The sequence below is a fragment of the Bombus flavifrons genome, chromosome 8, assembly GCF_040668555.2.
Source record: "Bombus flavifrons isolate JBK064 chromosome 8, iyBomFlav1_principal, whole genome shotgun sequence".
In the NCBI taxonomy this organism is placed as follows: domain Eukaryota; kingdom Metazoa; phylum Arthropoda; class Insecta; order Hymenoptera; family Apidae; genus Bombus; species Bombus flavifrons.
Genome location: NC_138449.1, coordinates 8,948,713 through 8,971,638, shown reverse-complemented (window position 1 = coordinate 8,971,638; position 22,926 = coordinate 8,948,713). Strand labels below are relative to the sequence as shown.

Genomic DNA, 22,926 nt, shown 5'->3' with positions numbered 1-22,926 from the left:
AAAAACTCACGGCATTATGTTCTTTATCTAGAAGTTTACATTCCCAAGGAAGCGTGTTTTGAAACCGTGTTTGTACAGTCAAGTTGGGCAATGTATGCACGGGTAGCTGAAACGTAGCTTGAAACGTAACGTTACTAGGCACCTTTGTCGCGTCTGGCCTGTGAAGCCTCCCGGTGCGGTGCCTCGTTATCTTTTTATCTGGTACTCGTCCCACCCTTCTTCTAGATAGAGGGACGAAAGGGAAGAACGAAGGGAAGAGTCAGGCGAGCGCACATGAGACACCCACATTAATTATTTTTCTTCGTCCTTTTGTTTTTCCCAGTCTCGCGACTCTTAGCCTGCCCGCCATTTTGCGAGACGTCACTGACCGCAGATATCCAGCTGAAATACACGTAGATGTTTCCTTAAATGGATTGCCCGTCTTTGTCAAAACGTCCAAAAATTCGCGACCGTAACCCCTGCAACCACGTACATGTACTGGCGATATAGATGCCCGTTTTATATATTGTTAATAATTTAACGACCGCTTGACTTTTTAATCTACATCGATTTATGTAATTACAACGTTGATGAAAGTAATGCTTGAAATAATAAGCATATTACTTATTGAGCTATCGAATTAAATTTGCGTTTTGAATACATTATAAGGGTAGTAAGTACGAATTTACTGGTTATCGTGAAGTCATTAAAATTTAAATGACATTTTACTATTCGCTTTCATCGTGATTTATAAATGTACGTTAGCCACAAGTATATTGAAATAATCCGCGTTATTCAATCTACACAGATGTACAGGAAATTTCTGTAGATGTAAATGTAATTAGTTAACATTCTCCTGAAATTTGGGATACTAATATTTTCTATACCCAAACAAATTCAAACAATTTCCCTGCAATCATTTCTTCAATGATATATGTATATATATCTTTCATCCTGAATAAGGAGCTTCCTTGATTCTAGAAAATTTAAATTAATACATTATTCGACGAGTATATATTGTCAGTATCTGAATAATTTTTAAGATACCGTTTCTATATACCTTATATCGCATTTACCCTTTCCAACGGTTAAAACTGATACAATTGAAATTAATCTTCTCTATTAATCGTTAATTCCAGGGAAATCTTTTAGCCAGGGAGGAAACGAGCAAGCTAGCAGGTTGATGCGTGACAAACAACGTTGTACGCATTATGCGATTAGTCATATTTTAATCGGTGATTATTCGTTGAGTGGTCTAAACGGCAACGGTTATACCACAAGATGCACCGAGCAAAAGCATTTTTGAATTCGATAGCATCCGTAAGCCTTTCACGTTCAAGAAGCACATTCTGCAACGTGTCTTCAATTTTATCTAATAAAATGGAAGCTAGCGCCTTGTTAAGCCACCCTTTGGCGCTTGCTAGTAAATTAATGAGCTCACTGCAACACTACACCGTGCAAACCCTTATACCGTCCCAACCACCCCGTGCTTCCCACCCACCCCCTTTACTCCGTTGCCAGTCTACTCGCTCTACGCTCTCCTCGGTCTACTCTCGAAACCAGCATTAAATCATACATCAGCGCACGATGTGGCGGATGACGAGGAGGAACGGGTCTGGAGAAGAGTAAAACGGGAAATGCTAACGGGGTGGAGAGGGTGTCGCGTATCCTAGTAACCATCACACGACGAGACCAGACTTTGATAGGGTTTAGAAGAAAACGCTATGAAATATTTCGATCAGATTATTACTATGATTGATAAATTTTTGGAAGTGTAGCTCGTTGTTAGTCAATTTCGAATGTAAAATATCGAGCAGGGTAAATATTAAACATGTATCAAAAATTCTCTCAAATCGTATTTTATAACGAAAATATCGAAAGCATGTCCCTATAAAAATTTGTGTGAGCAATTTAAAAGAAAAATAGAGTACGGTATTTGACTGACGTTTTTATTTAAACCTGCAGCACGTATTATTTTCAATTTGAAAAATTTTTCCCAAATATATATACCGTAGGCAATACGTTACAATTTATTATGGAAGCAATATTCGTGGCGAAACGTGTTTGCGAATATAAATAATCATTCTTCATCCAATATTCACCATATTGTACGGGTACCTGGCTTGTAGAGGAAAATACATCATTTGATTTCGATAAATTGTAACCCCTAAGTGCAACAAGAGCTTAGAAATGAACAACATTTATTCCGAAATCCCATTATAACTGGTAGTACCATTTCATCCACGTGAAAATCTACATTACGCATTGCTTATTGGGATTCAGTTGAAGTTATTTCACGGCCGCGTCGTGTAGATTAAGTCTTAAACATGCGGAATCTAGCCGAGAGCATGCAGAGAGGAAAAAGGGTTAACGCGCTGGCCGGAAGAAGGTCCGAGTGTGGTCAGCTCGTGTAATCCCCCTTTAAAACCGACAAGAATTAACTTTAGCACATCGCAAATTCGCACCACATTTTGCGGCTATTATGAATTTAAGCACTCTCCGTTTTGCGAGGTGTAAAGGATTCTGAAATGAACTCGTACGGTCAGCGACAAAAATGGCCCAGCAAGATGGCGATACGAAATGTTATTCAGGAAACAAGAGAAAATCAACGAACGCGGAAGATATTTAACAACGTGAAAAAAAAGGAATGAAATACAAAACGTTGAATCATATTAAACAACTTTTATAAGCGCTATCTGCTTATTTTGTGCTTTATTTTTTCAGCCTGGTAATTCTGATATTTCTCTAGCAGGAATATAAAAATAAATCTATTTTCTAAATTTGATACAAATATACACAAGCATTTCCAGAATTCATTATGTTTTAATGTTTCCTATTTCTTGATTATTTTTCATTGACGTGTAATTGCGTGATATTTTAAAGTTACCTTCAAGTTTGCATGAGCACAAACAACAAAATTTTATTAAGAAGGTCGCATTGTAATGATGACAAATTCAGTAGAAAGTTTCAAAAGATATTTTTTAACATATTGAAAGTTACGCCATTAACTCACTACATTTAATCAACAATAATAATCAATCGACTAATCGAATAAGTTTATTATCTCTGATATACCTTCGTGTGTACGAATAAATTTCTAACTTCCTCAAAATTAAAAGGAATGCAAAAATTGAATGGCGAAATACCTCTACATCTTTTCTAATAACATCTAATTCTACATCTCAACTAATAATTTATTTGTAATAATCTGCTTTCGACCGTTAAAATAACGATTATAAAATGTAGTAATTATGCATCAAACTTGAGGAAAGGAGAATGACGCGTAACGAGAGGAATAATATGCAAGATTTCTGAGTTTAATAGATCCGACGAAAAGGGCAATGAAGTTATAACATGGTTTTCCATGGTTTTGAACCGGTGAGGATAGGGGTTGCTGGTTCTTCTCTCTTCCGACTACAGGCCGGAACTGGCCTTCTAACCTCGTTAACACACCCATCTTTCGTGCCGCGAACGAGCGAGGTTCGCCGATTTCATTACCAAAATGCTCCGTCCGGAAGTAATCAATTATTTCGAGTCAACGCAACGACTAGACCGTAGATGTGTCTCATACGCGTGGATCCTTCCATCTTATCGTGTTTTCAATTCCGTCACTCATGCAAGTGTCATAGGAAGTTGTGATCGATAGCACTTAAGAGATCATATATTATTTAATACTTGTGTGATTCTTCTACACAGTATACGTGTTGCTGCAATATAACGAAGTTGTTACGTTAAAAGAATATTTTCTTTAGTGAAAGTTCAAATTGAATTTTTAAGCGATGACCTAGTTTGACGAAATAATCTATGTAGTTTAAAAATAATTGGTAGTTTTGTTTATTCGCTTATTATTTATTTTAAGGTCGTGCCCATGCGAAAGGATCATTAGTAACTATATTAGCTCGTATGGATTTAGATCTACGACTTAAATAAAGCCAGATAAATAAAATGATAAATGTATACGCTAAGTAAGAACATGATGTTGAGTTTAAAGCAAATCTCTTTTCTCTACCGCAATATATGTTCAATTGCAAATACAAAGTACTTTCTTGCACAATGTTTGTTTCTGATTCTAAAAATTCTACTTGCAATATATATACATATATCCCTCGATATTTATCACTATTTCGCTATTCTTTGGAGTGCGTTGCCTCTATTATTTAATAATTATTCGATTCACATTGCAGAATAATTTTAACTTATTTATAGCTGCATTTAAAAGTTGGAGCATTCAACCGATCGTGACAAGTATTCGTCGGTACCAAGACCTCGACAGCAGACACTTTATACCCGTAGACCTTACGGCATGTCGCTCCGCAAGTTCGAGACGCTTTCGTGACTCGCATGCGAGTCACTAGTTATCGTCGAGATTATATCATCCCCCCCGTGAACACGGTATGCCATATTGACCGTTAGTTGCTTATTAGTGTCGTTCCTTCATCATCGACCAGGCACGTTACACATTTCGAAAAAATACGTGGTTATACGTGCAAAAATTCAATGGAAATTTGCGGTTTCGTGGTATTTTCAAACACCTACCGAAATTAACTACTGATTAGAGGTAGAAGCATCTCAGCTTATAATTTGCCTACTTTCCTAATACTTCAGATTTATTGCTTTATAAAGAATCTCACGCCTCAAATATCGAAAAATTTTTAATCAACTCTAAATTGATAAAAGAAAAAAGAGACGAGAAAATTTGACTTTTCAAGCAGTTCTACTATCGAATACTTTTCTTTTATCTGAAGCTAAATGTACGTAAAATTTATAATTTGTATCACTTTATGTGTATTACTGATCTAATTATGCTCTTAGAACTTGTAATTATATTAATGAGAAGTTGGTATTTCGCTGAACAAGATGGAATGCGTGTAATATGGTTTTATTTTATCCGTCTGAAGTATTTCAACGATCTCAACGAACGACGATTATGACAGAATTTCATTCAATAAATTATTAAAGGATATCATTAGTCAAAAAATAATATTCGAGCCAAATATGTCATTATATATAATAATAACTCGTTATTTTGTTGAAAAACGACAGAACTTGCATATGAATCTAATATTTCTTACGCTCAACGAAAACAAGAGGAGACAACCACTGTGAATGCAAGCCAGCGTCGGTATTCAGATTCCAAAAGAAATAAAACAAAATCGCTCATATAAAGTGTACTTGGAGCTCCAGAATCTTCTTATAGAATTAGCGATTCTCAACGACAATTCCAAACAACAGCGTTATCTTTCGTTTGGTATCCACGACACACCAACGTTCTAGCTTGTCCAACCTGGCTTGTCGACGTGACACAGTCTCGCAGGCGTTCGCATCAGATTTAATTATTCTAGAGACGATCACATGCGGTAATTCGCTACGCGCATCGCATTCATAAACCGCGGCGTACGCCGCTCTTGATTTTCCATTTTCCTCGAAATCGGCGTCAAACGCTGTTACGAGTGTTACGGTCACGAAACACAGAATGTACAATTGCGCCCTATCAAGCCCGACGATCTATCAATTAATTAACGAAAATCACGTTTTTGCCAAACGGAGGAGCTGGTTTCTACATCCTCTATTTCGGGGATGAAACCGTGGAGATTCGTTCGTCATGCGCAACCCACTGCCGATACTCGCCGGCGTCGTGGCTGGAGACGCGTTCGGCCTCGCCGCGAATTACCGGATATCTTAATGAGTACCGTAATTAATACGGCGGCAGATGAGGGAGGGATGTTGCGCAGGACGAGGGGTCGAGATAGCGCTTAACCGAAACGTACGGGCTTTGTCACGGACGTGTACAAGATAACCGTATATCTGCTGTGAAATGCAAACCGAGGCGACGACCACCGTGGACATCCCGCTGTGCTATACCAGAATAGGATTGCGGTAGATCGGCGCCGACGAAGCGCTCATCTACGCGCCACCCTCCTCTACGGTGATACTCGACAGCCACGTTCTAATGCCTGCCGTTTGAATGGTGCCTGGCGCGTGCAATGCCGGGACACGGCAATTACCAGCCGTGTGATTAGAACGTTAAGAAGTTCGAAGTCTTAGGGACGTGAATTGGCGTGTTTGCACGGGAGGGGAAATAGTATGTTGCGAGAAATTTACATACAGTTTGCTGTGAGTGTTGTTGCTGGGGAAGGAGTCGCCATTATCTCAAAGGCTTATTTCAACCTTTCAAAACGATAATCGGCAAATATTATTATAGTGTTCTGTTGTTTTATTTTTTCTTTATTGTTGGTCGGGGAGTAATATTAGATTAGAATAGAATAATAGAATAGAAGACGATGATAGTACGTATACAATGGCGAACGTACGATTAGGTACAGTTTGTACGGAAGGTTTGTAAGGAATGTGATGTAATGCTGAAAGTATTGTTGTATTGTTGGAAGTATACTACGCGTTATATTTTAAAAAATGTGCATTTTACAGAATACAAGAAATAGATGCCAGAGCAGACGTATAATAGCCGCATCATTAAAGACAAATGATTTCACGCGCACGCACAATATAAAAAATAATATACATGTGAATACCGCAACGATGTTTATGAATATATATGGAGCTTAATAAAGATTGTAATTTGAAGCGTAACTTTTTATTCAATCATTTTATGCAATGTGCAATTGTTGCGCGATATGCATAAAATACTTATTAACGTATGATTGTCGAAGCAGCTGAACAACTGTACGCAGCTCGATTAAAAAACATGCAGAAGAATGCGCGCCGTGATATCAATTAATTCAAAAACACTACACAAAAATGTATACGCAATAACTGACATAAATAGCAATCACCAATATAAACTCATCGTTCATAGCTCTCACATTCGCCCTTAAACCCTTGAGTCCTTTCTCGTCGAAATAATCATACGATAACTTTCCACTAATTAACGTTAGGTTGCGTTTATCAAGAAATCTAATTAACACAACAGCCGTTAAATCATTTCTCTTGATTATCCGCGGGTTATAAATTATCGTATTGTAGGTATAACCCTCAGAATACTCACGTAATTAACATTCAGAGGCGCTGGAAATGGAAGTACAAACTAAAAGAAAGGAACGAAAGAAAAAAAAAAAGAAGGAACGACTTTATGAGATTAATTTAGCTCGTTGAAATGAATTTTTGAAAAGGTTCGTCTACCAGCGAGCTTAAATAGCTGGATATTCATAGATCGTTGCAACGCGAAACACTGATGTAGTTTCTCCTTCTTCTTTTTTTCTCTCCTTTCCTTTTTCTTTTTTTTTTCTTTTTTATTTTCCACCGTAATCACTTTCATCGAAAATGCGGCGAGTTGGAGTGCGAAAGTTTTACGTTGCCCCTAACACGAGGCAATCCTGCCGATCCTCATTGCCTTCCAACGCTGGGCATCTAATAAATATTAACAAGAACCACGACGAGATGGTAATCCGCAAAAGTTTTTCTTTGTGGATAGACTGCCAAGGGGATGTAACATGGCGCGGCGGGACGAGGATTCGGTTAGGGAAAGGGTAGCGACTCGGCAAGGAGTAGTTGAGCGAAGCGAAGAAAGACGGCCGGATAATTCAGACAAGAGGGCGCACAATGAAAATTTGACAATGTAAATTATCCTGTTATTCTTCTTCTTTTATTAACTCGCTTCCGTCTTCTAGGTACCTATCCGCGGAAGTTGCCGCGAAGAACTTTTGAAACGCTATTCCACATCGCCTGAGTGAATAGGAAGCTGTTGCCAACTGTTCTAATATCTGTTGCACACGCTAAGAGAAAAATCCCCGCAATTAACACGTTTCTCCGAATTGTGCGAACTTTGTGATATACCGTACCTCGAATCTTTACTTTACAAGCGGATTTACGATATATTTTCTGTGACTTGAGGATGAAAATAATTCGTGGAACTAAATTTAAGCTTGATGATATGACACCGAAATTCGATTAATTTAATGAGATGGAATCTAGAACAGAAGCTTTCACATCTTTTTATAGATACAAACAAGCTGCATTTAAACATGTTTATAACCAATTAAACATATCGCGCATTAGAATATTTTACATCAAAGGAAACAACTAATTCAAACTCGTTTCAATGAATAATCGTTGTCTTAACTCACTTTACCGTACCTTTCAGGTGCACTAAATGTTTTCACCGAGCCCAGAATATTTCTCGTCGTTCATATTCAATGGGCTTCGAGTGGCTCGCTTCATCGTATCGTTTTCACTCGGCCGGTCATAAAACGCGACATTAATTCCGCGCGAGCTTCTTATTTTCTCGCCAGCTTTTCATACATTTCTTCCAGGATGGAAGAACGATCACAGCCACAAGATCTTCACGATCTTTTACGAGCCGAAGCTCTGCCATCGTCCATTCCCCTTCGCCATCGTATCATCCTCCCGACAGTTTTACATTCGTTATCTTCTCGTTGCTTTTTGGACGGTTATCGTTCACGAAAACGAAACTTCTTCTCGCGGGATCTTGCAAACGTTAACTCGTTCAACCTTGTCATTGTACTCGGATAATTTTAACAGATCGTCGATTGAAAACTAACCGCTTGGCCCTATATTAGGCGGTCGAAAATCAGTGCTTTCGATATGCTGTAGGTCGCAGGGGAAAGGCGTGCTTGAGCTGAACGGAGCAACGCAGGGCCAGGGCTATTCTAAGGGCTCGAGATTACAAGGCATTGTTCCCGTGCCACCCTTTGTCTCAAATTTACCCTTCCTCGACCAACCTCCACCACCTTTTTCAACCCCCGTTCGCCGCCTATCTCGTTCTTCTTTGTATTTTTAATTCGCAACTTTGTAACCAGCCCCGTCTCTCTCCTACGCCGAACGTCTCGCCTGCTACCGTCCTTCCTTTTTCGCCTGGCTTTTCCCGGACCCTAACGTTCCGTTTCTACTGGCCGACCCTCGATCCAATCCATGGGTGTCGTCGTCGTCGTCGACCTTCGTCAACGATTATTTCTCCGAGGAAATCTGGCCCTCCACGGTTGGGAAACCGTTTTGCATTTATTCGCTCGCTGGAATAACGTTGAACTGGGAGTTTACATTGGCCGTGAATGTACCAATGTAATTTTAAAGCGATTCTGGCAAAGCTGCGGAGAGATATCTGGTTACGCGGATCGTTAGACAAAGTTTGTCAAAGCAACGTGAAATGGTAATTTCGAGTTAAAATATGAAATATATTAACGTATATCATGGCACAATATATTAACATACGATAACGAAGCAAAATCGGAATGTTTAATTAGACCGTGATCAAGGTGGAAGAAGTTCGTACGTAATCCAAGATAATTCCTTGATATTTTAATGGAAATCTAGAAGATCTTCCTCACAGAAAAATTATACAATATAAGAATAGTTTGTGCAAAATCGTCAGTACCTTCTTTGACACGTAACAAGGCGATCACGAGAAGTTATCTCATTTCAGCGATTCGTTAACGAAAATCGTAGCAGAATATTCATTAAACGCAATAATGTAAGAAGAAGAGCTTTCACTTTTCACAAGCTTCGCCACAGTATATCAAATAACATCAAATTTAGTCATCACAGTCCTCAAACTCTCTAAAGTCCGTACCACTTACAACCGCAAATCCTTTTTTTTTTCTTTAAGAATCTCAATCAATACTTCAACCTAATATATAAATAACGCCTAAGTGGCAATGATAGACCTACTTTCTATCGAAGCGTAATGTTGCTCCGAGCAAAGAAAAGAACGGTAACGGACAGCGTAGACACAGTGTCGTGAAATCCGCTGCATAATTGTAAGACCATAATACCGAAGGACGAACGGGTTTACACGGTAGACGGGATTTCTGTAGTTCGCTAAGGAACGGCGAAAACCCATTATAGATAACGAGAGCCAGAAAGAGAGACAAAGTCGAGTGGTGGGGTAGTGCACGAAGTGAAATCGAGGTGCTGGTGTACGAAAAGGCCCGATACGCCTCCTCCAAGGATTTGCGAAACGATTCCCCGCTACGACTTTGAAGTCGTTCGCCGCTAAAAGACAGAGACAGAGAGAGAGAGAGAGAAAGAGAGAGAGAGGAAGGGATAGAGGAAAGGCTCCGTAGTCGTCGCTTGCATCTCTCCGGCCATCGCCGCCAGTAAAATGACATCTCCGAAGGAGGAAAGTAGAGTGGATATCCGGTGTGCTCCATGCAATTGGAAACTTTTAGTAAATGTAAACCGTTTCGTGCTCGAGTAGATACAATCCGGTGCTAACCCAGTATCCGCTACCCTCCTGCTCCCTTTAGCCTCGCTTTTAAATCTCTCTTTTGCTCCTTCTTTCTTACCTATCCACGCGAGACCGAACGACACCTAGCCCAGCTGTGCACGTTCAGAGAGATGCACACAAGTCGTCTGACCGGATCGGAACTTGTGTTTCTCCCTCATCGATGAACCCTCTATCGGTTGGTCGATGCATCAGGCGAGGGGATACAGAAACGGGACTAAAAGGGAAATTGTAAAGTACGTCGCTTAGAAATTCGCGAACGAGCGAGAAGAACGGGAAAACGAGGAAAGAGAAAGAATGGTGCTTGGCTCGGTACAATTCGCCCCGCCACGTTCACCGGTTCCACGATCCACAGTCTCGATAGTCCGATTAAAACCGACTCTAAAATCCCGTCCCAACCTACCGAACCTATTGCGCCGCTGCTATTCCGTTTTATTGTTCGACGTACCATATGCATAGCAATAACTATGTCCGCCCCTACCGATATCGAGTAGCTCTCGCGTTTCGCCACGTTTCAACCTTACTTACCTTTCGCTGTTGCTGACTCCTTACGACCTTCGAATTTCCATAGTTTCTCGAGAGCGTCGCGGTTTCACGCTGTTTACATCTTTTTCGATCCCTCCCGTCGTTTTACGATTCGTTTTTGTTTCTCGTCCTCTCGTTTGTGCTTTTTGCTTTAGACTTTTTTTAGTAGCTTCCGATGTCCTGGGATCTGTAATTGAACGTTACTTACAGGATTATAAAGCTTCCACGTTTTTACGGTTCTTACAGCGCAACCGATTGAAAATCGTGCTGATGCGTCAGTCGAGATTCTGACAATCTGAATTTGGTCAATATAAAAATCTATAATGTGTACTATGAAAGAAATGATTATCAATAAACGGAAGAATTTTAAGAAAAATACATTTCTATTACTATATTTTGTTACAACGTTTCCATAAAAATAGCAAGCAAAATTTCCATTTAGTTTCCAAAACTTGACGAAAATCGTGCACATAATAACAGAAAATATTATCTGTAAAGTATCTGCGACAAATGGCAGTAGTATTTCAAAAATAACATCCATCATAATTCTATGAAACGTATATTCAAGAATTTCGTATAAACAGAATATTTCACGCTAAGAAACACAATTCCAATGAAATAGGCCATTTCGAGGCAACTATCCGTCACTATAAACCAAAGTAGCCACGGAATCGTCTCGGTGCCTCGCACTGCCTACTACCGACGACGAAACGAAGAAGCGAGATTGAAAGTGATTAAGACCGGGCGGTGGGTGGCCGGAACTACTGTGCGTGCATGCAAACGCAGCATAGTAGGTCACAGTGACGTTAAAGGGTTATCAAATAGCCGTAGTATAAAGCGTTTGGGCGGCGAAAGGGCGAAGGGTGAGTCGGAGCCGCGTCGTATTGGCATACGGATGCTTACAGTTGGGTCTGTGAACACGTGTAGCCGAGCTGCACATCGCTAGCTGTCTGACAGTTTGGCATGTTGCCTTCCACCACCACTAGTACCGGCTCCACCACCGGCATCGCCATCACCAGTATCAGGGACGCTGCGTATCGGCTAGTTGTCCTCGTGTCGACACGCGACACGTTACCATGCTTCCACATGTATGCACACGCAGGTGTTTAACGCCACGGGAAATCGGTCAATCGGCAACATAGTATCTCGACGCCACCTGTAAGTGTATGAAGAGTATACAAAGAGCGCTGTGGTCCGCTCAAAACCTCGGAATATCACGCTGTTGTAGCGTCAGGTTGTATTTTCTCTATGAATTCGGCTATTTTATGGGACTTGGGACGATGGTATGTGGAAAACGCTAGCGGACTAGCGACTGGGATGAATTCGATCGTTGTTGTTCCCGTTGTGTTGCACGAATGTTGGCTCGATCGTGTTCGTTTACATTCGATTTTTAGAAAAGTATAGTGGTAGGTATGTAGGAGAGCTGCTGGTGTATAACACAATGTGACGTGTTAGGGAATGATGAATGAAACGGTTTTGTTGCTCTTGCTTCATGGTTGTGGCAACTGGATTTTTGTTTTTGTAAAGATGCAAAACGTTTTGGCAGATTTTGCGGAAAATAAAAGATTTTTGTTTATTTACGGGGCAAACGGCGCGACGCATAACGGTGCGTTTGTTTTATTTACGGATTGATGAATATCGTGACAGAGAAATATTTTTCCGAATAAATTGCGCGCGATTATCTGATAAAATATGAACGATATAAAAAAATATCAAAGCACGGAATGTCCATGGTATTAGGGTGTACGGCACGTATATATTCGCATTTTATTGTATTTTACTTTCAAATTTTATTTGACAATACTTTGCCGTATTTATCCTCTTACTTCTGTTTAACTTTTTATTTGTCCTTTTAATGGAAAAAAATGTAACTCTCACAAAAGATAAAAATATAGAAAACGAGTAATATTTTAGATATTATTAAATACGATTTGGTTAACTGCAAGACGAGATAATTTGTTACAAGTCGAGTTTCGTGTAACGATATATTTCATCAGGACAAAAGTGTCCGTGTGGCATTAATTTTGCGGACAAATAGGACAAATACGTTTGAGTTCAGATGTTTCGATCGAAGTGTATATTGTAACATTAAATTAAATTTGTTTAGATTAATAACACCGACTTGATGACATTACGATACTATAATAAAAATGTCTAAATACCTATATAATCATAGAAAAGGATAATCAGACAAGTACTTTTTATAATTATATTTTCAGTTTATATTTGCCTAGTGAATGTATGAGAGTCATTGCAAAACTAATTATCTATCTAACGCGCACGATACTACGATTTCAAGTTTGTTTCTCTTGAAAATGAAATATCTTATAAAAAAGTTTCATTTTGCATTTTTTACTTATTTTCATTATTTTTTTATTTATTTCGTGTAGTTTAAACCTCTATCGATTATCTACACTGGCCCATTCCGGAATTAGCCAAATTTAAATTATACTTGTCAAATCTCGATTTTGTCGAAAAACAGAGCCACAGATGAAACAATATTATGCCAAATTTCTTTCTTTTTATTTTTTCACGTAGAATCACCCGCTTCCCGCTTGTTCTACGATCACTGACCCATCCTCTGTACCTACCAACAATAGCCTTTTCAACCGATTTCTAAACGATACGAACTTCTAATACACGACAGCGCTGATATTGACTGATTATGCTTCATGAAATGAAGATACGTTGAAAACAGAACACCGAATAGCTGCACGTGGTGACGTGGAATACCGGAACCCAGTGATCCGGGTTAAGAATTCTCGCACGTGACATCAGACTTAAACGGTCGTCCCTGAAAAGGAGTCGATGGTTTCCCAGATTCGAATGTCGCGATACTGTCCATGGCGGGTTCCTATGGGAAAATTATTCTCCGCGTCGCGCAGACCCGATATCGCAAGCCGCATGATATCTCCATAGCAGCGGATTTCTACGACGATTTCGCCTATTTGCAATAACAGTTCGCTTGCCGAAGAATGAAAACGCGACGTGTCGTCGGTCGCCAAGCGGAATAAGGAACATGGCGTTTACCGGCGGGACGTGCTCCGCGACTGGGAGAACCTTTATTTCGCACCGCCACTGTTACCGAATGGAAATTAGATCGACGTTTACGTATGAGATGTGTAAATCGATACTGCACAGATTTAAATAATGCAGCCGCGGGTAACAGCGTGTGTCGGGAGTCGATGCCAGGGAATTTCGAGAACCGTTTTCGCGATAAATTCTGATTCGCGGACATGGAAAATAGGGTCTCTTCGCGGATACGAAAATGTAAAAGCGTAAGGAGATTGTTGCGGTAGATAGCGGGTATTGGAAGATCACCGCTCTATTTGTACAACGTAACTGATTTATGCAGTATCCGAATGCACGGAATCTTTTGCTGGTACATCTGCACATGTTTGTTTAGGAATAAAGTGTTTCGTGTGATTTTTAAAATATGAGCGAATATTTGTGATGCTGGATATTTGTGGATACTTCGATATGCTGGCGAGTGTGTTGAATGAACGAAGAAGCTAAATGGATTGGGTAAATAAGACCGTAACACTCGTTAGAAAATATTAGCACATTTGCGTGATTAGAACGGATGACTGAAGAAAGTTATGAGAAATTACGAATCGTTAATCAGTTTCGCGACAGTTTTATATATTTTGCATTTGATAAATCGCCGCGTATAATAACTAATGAGACACTTCTTTTTGCACTTTCACACCGCACTATTCCAGAGATAAATCAAACAACCGTACGTACACTGTTCCTATAAGCTAACAAGTTCAACAAACTTTAGACCAAATTACTCTGTCAACCTTGGCATAAATTTTGCAATTAGACAACATAATCGCGTTTAAAGAAACGATATTCGAATGGGAGCCACGAAGACATTTATTCAGCGAGGCACTACGCTTAATTTGTCGGCGAAGAAGAAACAGGCTAATTGGATTACACCGTAGCGCCGGAGCAGCGTTTTTACAACATTGGCCGGAATGAAGAATGCAAAAGGGAATGATGTACGTAGCTACGTCGGGTGGAAGTAAAAACGAGGGTGAAAAAAGAGTAGAGGGAGTGAGAGGACGTGAAGTAAATCCAGCGTAGCGTGGCATCACCGACCCAGGAACTACATGGACCGTGGTGGTCAACGTACCATAACATTATATCTATCCTATGTAGCCTATAGCTAGTATTTCTTTTGGACATGTGACTGGAAACCAACCCTTAGGTATCACCAGCAGCGCAGGACAATGTGCTCGACTTAGCCTGATCTTATTTTCCTCCCCGAGACACAACGGTAATTCCATATATGAAATCATATTTCCGAAGTCTCCCGACGTCACGGCATGTCTTGGGGCCTGGTCCGATTACTTTTCCCTTACAATGGACAATATGGTTCACACGTCGTATTATTTCAATAATATTAATGTGATTTTACGAATAATAATATCTCTTTAAAAATAGGTTCTGCCAAAATCTGCATGCATTGCGTAGAAAATAGAATAAATTTTCAAATCTATATGAACAAATGTCAGCGTTCTCGATGAAATGTTTCACATCGTTTAGGGGAAAGAAAAATGCATTGCATAAAATATACAGGTAACGTTCTCCAAGATATCACAAATACACTTCGAACAATGAGAATTGTTCTATTAGAAACAAACGTTTGAAAATTTCTCTTATTTTCGCCTCTCTCTCTCTCTCTCTCTCTGGTACAATCTAACATAGATTGTTCCCTGCTTGAAAAAGGATAGAAATTAAAATAAGAACGGCGCGTGGATTCAAGCTTTGCCCCATCACTAGTTCCGTTTCCGGCAATTGTGCTTATATTCTTCGTTTCTTTCAATCGTCCGTTGTGCCCTGAACGTAGCGGTTGTACAAATGTTTCGTTTCGTTGGAGCAAAGTATTTTTATTCGAGCGGTATAGCGGTATAGACAGGTAAAGAGAAGCGTGGTGGAAGTACCTGAGAAAGTGGGGGATTTGCGTAGTTGAAGAGCGAAAAAGAGAACGGGAGAGCTTATCAAGAGCTTTAAGTTTTGCTCACAGAAGCAGTGAAGCAGGGGAGCACGGTCTCTGGCTTAATCCTGTATTGTAAACTAGACAGCATACAACGGCAAGTTTTCTACCTTGTGCCACTCACCTTCTATACTTGTTATTTCCTTTCTTTACCGCCCACCTTCCCAGAAGGGTGAAAGACATCATGGGTTAATCTGTCCTCTGGGAATAACTCGAAACACAGAACAAAAGCTTCCGTTCTTTTAGCTTTTCTCTCCCTCTCTTTCTTCCCTCTCGGCTCCACCGTTCTTTGAACATAATCTTAACCCTTTGCGCAATCAACGATACGTTCTCTTTTTGTTAGCCTCTTTATCCGCTCCGTGTAAGTCTTTAAGTGGAATTTGCTTAAGCATCATCAGAGGCGCGAGATGTAAATACGCGCGCTCTGTTTTGCGGCACGTAGTCTTTGTTGGGAAACGAGAGATATTTATTAAAGTAATTTGCTCAAACAAATATTTATACACAGCCACTGTTTCTTGTGTATTATATCGAATGCTATATTCGTGGGTCAGAAGAAGTCTAATCATGTTTCCTTTAATTTTATGTAGCAGCTTATTTGGAAATAAGATTTTGGGCATTTTATCATCCTTCGCTTGGTTTAGCGTCGAGATCCATTTTAACAAAAGGAAATTTCAACTACAAGAAGCGTTTCTTTCTTAAGAAAATTAAAATGGAAAATGGAAAATTAAATTGTGGATCATATTTATATTAATAGTAATAAAAGCGGTTTATTTGGTTAATTGAGACATATGCAGACAATGTACACTAGAGGAATAATCACATATTGTTGTAACGCAGGAATGCTAACATACCATTGTCAATTATTGGCTTATTTGCATGTTTGATTACCAAAAGTAGTTGAATTTGATTTGCATTAGTGATCAAATGAATACGAGATAACATATAATAAAGGGATGCAGTGGTCGGAAAGCATATAATAATTAGAGGATACAAAGAGTAATCGTAGTTAAACAAATTTGTCTGTGCTAGCAATGTATTATAATGACATATAATATTTTAATTCCATCGCAGTAAAACGTTCTCTTCTCTTTGAAAACGTTCTTGCAATAAGCACTTCATATTCAGGGTTAATATCATAAGAAAGAGGATTTATTTCTCCATGTACCCTAAAATTTTCGCGTTTATGCTAAATCATGTCTACGACTTCGTATTCCAGCCACGTGTCGCGTCTTACGTAGTTCGGCATAAAGCTAGCCTTATATTCGTCGGCGCGATGTAAGCGCGCGTGAATCTTTTCAATTCTGTGCAGTATATAAATTACAAGGCCAAGTCTCTTTCGTGTTTTCATACTTGAGCAGAACTCTTTGCGATCTCGGTTAAATGGTCCGTCCTTGTAAAAAGCTCACTTGCTGGATGTTAAAACCTACGCCTGTTAGATTTCTTGCTTATGGTGCAATAAATGTATACAACTGGAAGAAGGTAACTTACCCCTATGTATAGTCGTGATGGGAGAAGATGAGCGGGCAGGTAGCTGCCCGCCGCTACTTTCATACATTTATTTATGAAGCGCTATGAATAAATGGATGCTGGCCCTCCTCTCCCGCTTAGTGTTTCAGAAAGCTGATATCGTGTTGTTCGTACACGGACATAGCGAATATAATGGTTGTTCGGGGGAGTACGTTGTCAAATCGATTAGCTCATTTCTCGATGTCTGCCTTCGTTCCACCATATTTTGGACCAGAATTTTCAAAGGATAGCAGGTATGTGATAATTTTGGAAAAATTTCATCCGGTAAAAATCCTTCGCGTAAATTTTTACTTAAAAATCTCTGCTTTTATTAAGGAATTCAATTGCCCTCGTGAAAACATGAAACGTCGCGACAATTGGCACTCCACACTGACAAGCTTACCAATAAAAAATATTTTCGTATATACGTGACAGCTCTAATTAAATAAAGGGAATAAATCTGCCCAAAAATCTTAACAGTTCAAAAACCATCGTCACAAAGGAGGCAGATTAATAAACGCGATAAGCTGTACGCTGGCGCACCGAAAAATATCCTACTCCCTTAATTTCCGACAAATTTCACCCGTCCCATTATTAAGCAAACAGAGAGCAAGAGAAAGAGAGAGAGAGAGAGAACATAGGGATGAAGGAAGAGAGAGAAAGAGCATGTCTCGAACGCGGAGGGTGGCCACGGAGTGTCGTTCATCATGCCAGTCGTTTTATCGTCTCCACGTTCGACCGATTCGAGGAACGAGAAAATACAAAGTCAAAGGGCCGGAAGACACGAAGAATTCGAAGGAACAGCCGTTTCATCGAAGGAAATTCGCTCGCCGCTTCTTTTCCGGTTCGCCTAACCTGAAAAACGGTATTCTACTTCCCGCGTACTTTGAGTCGCGTCACGAAGCAGCGTGAAGTTCGGGAGCGTCAAAGTGAGAGGACGGTCCCCGTGCGACCATGATGGCGGCAACGTGTCGAGGGGGTGAAAAGGTCGTGCAAAGGGATGAGCATGTAATTAACGAGTATTCTCAATAAGACGGTCGGCAGGTTAGAGGAGAGAAAGAGAAAGAGAAAGTGAGAGAGAGCATAGCAGAGCTGAAGACCGCGTCGAAAGAGAAAGCTCAAAGCTTCGAACGCCTCGCGCGTTCATCTGTTAAATAAAATACACTTAAATGCCGTGCGTGAAAACTATTGACTCCTCGTCCCTGCCTTTAACCTCCTGTTTCTTCCATCTCTGCTCGGGCGTGCCCTGCACGAGGCAGCTTAATGAGCGTCGCTCTCGTCTCGTTGGAAACCATCCTGCCTCTACGTATTTCTTTTATTTAGGCTCTCCCTCTTCTTTTTGCGCTTTAGCCTTCTTCTATTTTCTCTCTTCTTTATATCTTTCTGTCCGCGTCAACGCGTGACAGGAAGCACGGTGTCTGGCGAAACGAGATGCCACTGAAAAATGCGTAAATGTATCGGGCAAACGAGGACGAAGTATCGTATTATTGGAAGAACCGTAAGTCGTGTTTTGGCGAACGCTTGCAAAGTTCGTTCCATCAACAGGTTTCGAGGATACGAACTAGTTTCGGTCGGCTTTGTACTTGAAAGAAGCCTAGGTAATCTGTATCACGGAATTTAATTTAACTGTCGTCGCTGTCGAATCGTTGAAGCAATTCTGTAGAACTACGAAATTATTATTACAGACATTTAAGGTGCATTGTGTGTAATATCGAATTTTCGCGTTTAAGCTAGTAACTAAACTAATTTCTATAATAGTTAAAATCATCTCTTTGCCAATTCTTCGCTGCGCCTTAATTATTATAGTATAACTTTTTATTATTATGTTTACGCTTATTTTTATTTCTTTGGATTCTCGGTTCATATATTGTTTTCCGCGTAATTATTAAAGAACCAAATAAATTCTACCTTGTTCGTTAAAATTATAAAATAACTTCCACATATATAATCGCGTTCCTTCAATGGAAACAATACTAATAAACAATGAATTTATAAAAGTCACGATTTCACGACACGAAGGATCTTTTCTTTTACTGCCGCTCTATTTGTGTATATAGCAATAACTGTGCGAAAAAGTCTGAAACTTTCTCATCATAAAGAAACTACGAGAACTTTCTTAGTCGTCTTATATTTTATCTGTGCTTGTAATAGAATCGATTATTGTTGCTATTACAAAATCCTGCATAAACAACAATAAACAACATAAAGAAATACTATCCAGAGAGAATAAACAGAAAGTGTTATTTCTATTTAACGATAAAATAAATTAACGTATAAACGGAGAGCATATTGGACGAATACAGACAATCAGCATTACAAGCACGTAATATCGGTTGGACTGTCGCGTCATTAACGTGTCATTCCCCTTGTTCAGCGGTCGTCCTACTTTCTTTCGTTTTATTTTATTTGTCTTCTATGCCAGGGTTCTATTTACGACAGACCAGCACGTCGTCGTCAACGTCATCGCATGGTAGTTGTTCTCTCCTGATTCGTTCCATTTCGTTTCGCCCCGTTCACCGAGCTTCTACTCATCTCGCTTCGCCACCCGGAAAATAGATATTATTATACCGGATGCGCTGCCCGTGTACTGTAGATACGTCCGATAAATATCAAGGACGAAGCGTCTTGTAGCTATACCGCGGATGGACGTGGTCGTCTTTTATGCGATGGCAGATTTCAACCTGGTAAAGACGTGTGTATAGGATACATCAACGCAAAGAATGCCGTATTATGCGAAAGCTAATGTAATATCAATACCGATGTATCGTATGACTTTGCTTGTGGCACTTGATGATCGATTGGTGTCCATTGAATTTGATTACACAAAGAAGACGTAATGGTTTGCACTTAAATTATTGTGTTGGTATTGTGTGCAAGATCCATATAACAGATTTTCTACATGTAGATTTATGGAATATTTTACCAGGGTTTACTAATATTTTATATAGAAGCGCCACATTTCATTTTAATTAAAAACATAATGAACGCTTGTAGCTATATTTGTTTATAAAATTACAAATAATCGCTCGAATAAACTTGTCACTGTGATATTTACATGTGCGTTAATATTCAAGGTATATATCTACGTCACGGAAAGTCTATAACTTTATGAAACCGGGAACAGATACCTGGTTTCAATCAGACGCTAGCCGGTGGCGAGCAATAAAAGCTGTTGATAGAGAAAGGGATAATATACGGAAAGCGAGTTTCACTTCGGCAGAAAAATGTTCATCGTACGGTCGATAGTAAAAGGTAATAAGTCGGCGTATCGTAAATATAGACAAACCTTCATAAATTGAAATGAGAATCGTCAGGCTTTATATTCATACCGCGATTGGACTTTCTCAGCGCATTACTTTCATAATTCCGCGAGATTAGTTTTTGAAATGTTCTATGTTAAATTTATGTAGTATTTCATGCAGTATTCGTTTAGAAGATGGACGAACTGAAATAACAAGTTCACATTCTAAATCAATTAAAGAATAAATGCAGTAGGAAACATTCGATTTGTAATAAATATCGTTACAAATATATAATGGTTATTCCAATAATCATTTTAGCTGGATATAAATTTCAATTGAAAGAATTTAAAAATAAGGAACGAAGCCGATAATAAAGATACTTTATAGAAAGAGGACAATTTATTTTTCATGCTATTCTTAGTAGAAGTGGAAAAGCATTTCGTCGCTAGATTAGGATCAACATAACGAAACAGGAACATAGGCTGTGTATAGGAAGTGAGTTTGAGCCAGCGCCAAAGGGGATGAGCGAGCCGACAACCCTTTACATTTTAATTACGCCCGTCTTAAAAGCCAATAAAGTCCTCGGTAGAATAGCAGCGTTCGTCAGGTTTGCTCAACCTCGGACGCGTCATGGGAATCTCACGAAATCAGTGCACCGTGAACGATCGCATTGTCCTAACGAAAGGCTGAGAACCACCGCGGAGGCCTAGCCGCCTGCCTCTCAGACATCTTCGAGCAAGCTTATCCGTCCATTTAGCTTCTCGCGCACACACGCATCGCTGTGAACAATATCCCTTTATCACTGATACGTTCCGTTTCGGATTCTTCTTTGCGCTTCTCCTTTTTCTCTTCTCGCTTTCGTATTCAAACGATGATCTTTTTATGCCGTGGACTCTCGTGTCGATCGCTCTTCACGACAAAGTCGATGCTTCCGGATCCTCGAGTATTGTTGAAAAGAGGTATGCATTGATTACAGGGATTCAATGATAAATTGTTATGTGTATTATATATCGTTTGTATATTATTTTTGTTTTTCACATGCTTTCTAATATAGGATGAGATCATTCAATTATATAAGCATACATAAATTTATAAAAGAATGTTTAATTTTTATTTGAGATTAAGAATAAACGTGTATTTCACAGCTGTTTTTTAAAGTAATGTTTTAAAGTTTCTTTCAGTTGGAGGTATGCATTTTATTGAACAACAACGTATACCTTGCTACTAGTTGAAAGATTTATAACATATGGTAAATTGTAGTGTGCCCTGTAATCAATTATTGAATATATATTTCGACAATAAATTCGATCAGTTTAGGTCAATTTAATTTTTCTTCGTTTATTTTTGATATATTCATCGATTTTCATGTGCTATTTGACATTATTTAATTTGTCAAAGTTAACCTATATATATATAGTATATATATATACTAAGATTTAATTAAACATTGCATCACTGTGTATCCTCTTTATACCGAAAGATTATGATTTTCTGGTTTCAGTATCCTAAATGAGATGGTAATGAATGTGCATACGCTTTGAAGTTTCTTTGTCATTTTTGCCTTTTATAATCATCCAGTTGAATATTGCGCAAAGGAAATTACAAAGAGAAATTGTAACCGTGTCGACTGATTCTTGACGAAGGAACTGCGCAAAATGTTAGAATTCCATGAATAACATTGTAGAATATCGTAACGGGCATAGAAGTAAAATTATATCCGCAGGGAATTTACGATTTTAAAATGTATCGCAAAACTTTTTACTATCAAAAATCTTTTTCAGCCTTGTATACTTTAATGTTACACGTAACGTAGGAATTATATTTGTTCAACGATACGCTTCCGCACTTAAATCTCCTTCTCGCCCTGATAAATTTACTCTCCTTCGTTTATCAGAAATATCGATTAAAGAGAAATATTTATATAGAAATATTTCATTATACGAAATATTTATGTTCAAAAGAGAAGATATCGTATGCGTAAAATGGATAGAAGGACGAGGCAAAGGGAACATTCAAACTAAAATTTGCAAGGCTATCAAAATTTTTCGTCCACAGACTGAAATATAACGTTACCTTTGACATTCGAGGCAGTGTATCAATCAAGAAAGGCAGCTATCGCATGATCACAACGCTATCATTCCGACGATATGCGATACCACACGTCCTCTTTCTATATCTATGAATTCCCTCTACGTGCAGGCTGTCCAGGCTGTTAAATTCTTCCAATTTCGGTGCGCAATGTATTTTTCTATGGAGCTATCGTTTATGATTTTTACTCCTGTGATCCTTCTTTGAGCCATCAATTTCCTTTCATGATTTTATTTCCGCCCTATCTTACATTTTCATTGTAATATTTGCAATAAGTAATGAAATGCAGCTATGCTTTTTTTATTTAATAACGAACTATTATTTTTATATATGTATATACATATATTACCACTTAGGTGTGTTACGACTATCGATAATCAATACGGAGC

At 39.1% G+C, this 22,926-nt stretch overlaps 1 protein-coding gene and 1 long non-coding RNA gene across 28 annotated transcripts in view; one reads left to right on the top strand and one right to left on the bottom strand.

Moving 5' to 3' along the window:
• LOC138182723 (nucleolysin TIAR) overlaps positions 1-22,926 on the top strand; it is a 585,490-nt gene that overhangs the window by 23,914 nt on the left and 538,650 nt on the right. The window lies entirely within an intron of this gene.
• The window catches only part of LOC138182727 (uncharacterized), a 482,518-nt gene that overhangs the window by 142,918 nt on the left and 316,674 nt on the right, over positions 1-22,926 (bottom strand). For 18 of the 21 annotated variants that reach the window (XR_011173879.1, XR_011173887.1, XR_011173889.1 and 15 more), the window contains exon 3: positions 10,703-10,886. This is a non-coding gene — a long non-coding RNA (uncharacterized LOC138182727). The other 3 variants (XR_011173877.1, XR_011173881.1, XR_011173883.1) reach the window with 3 other exon arrangements.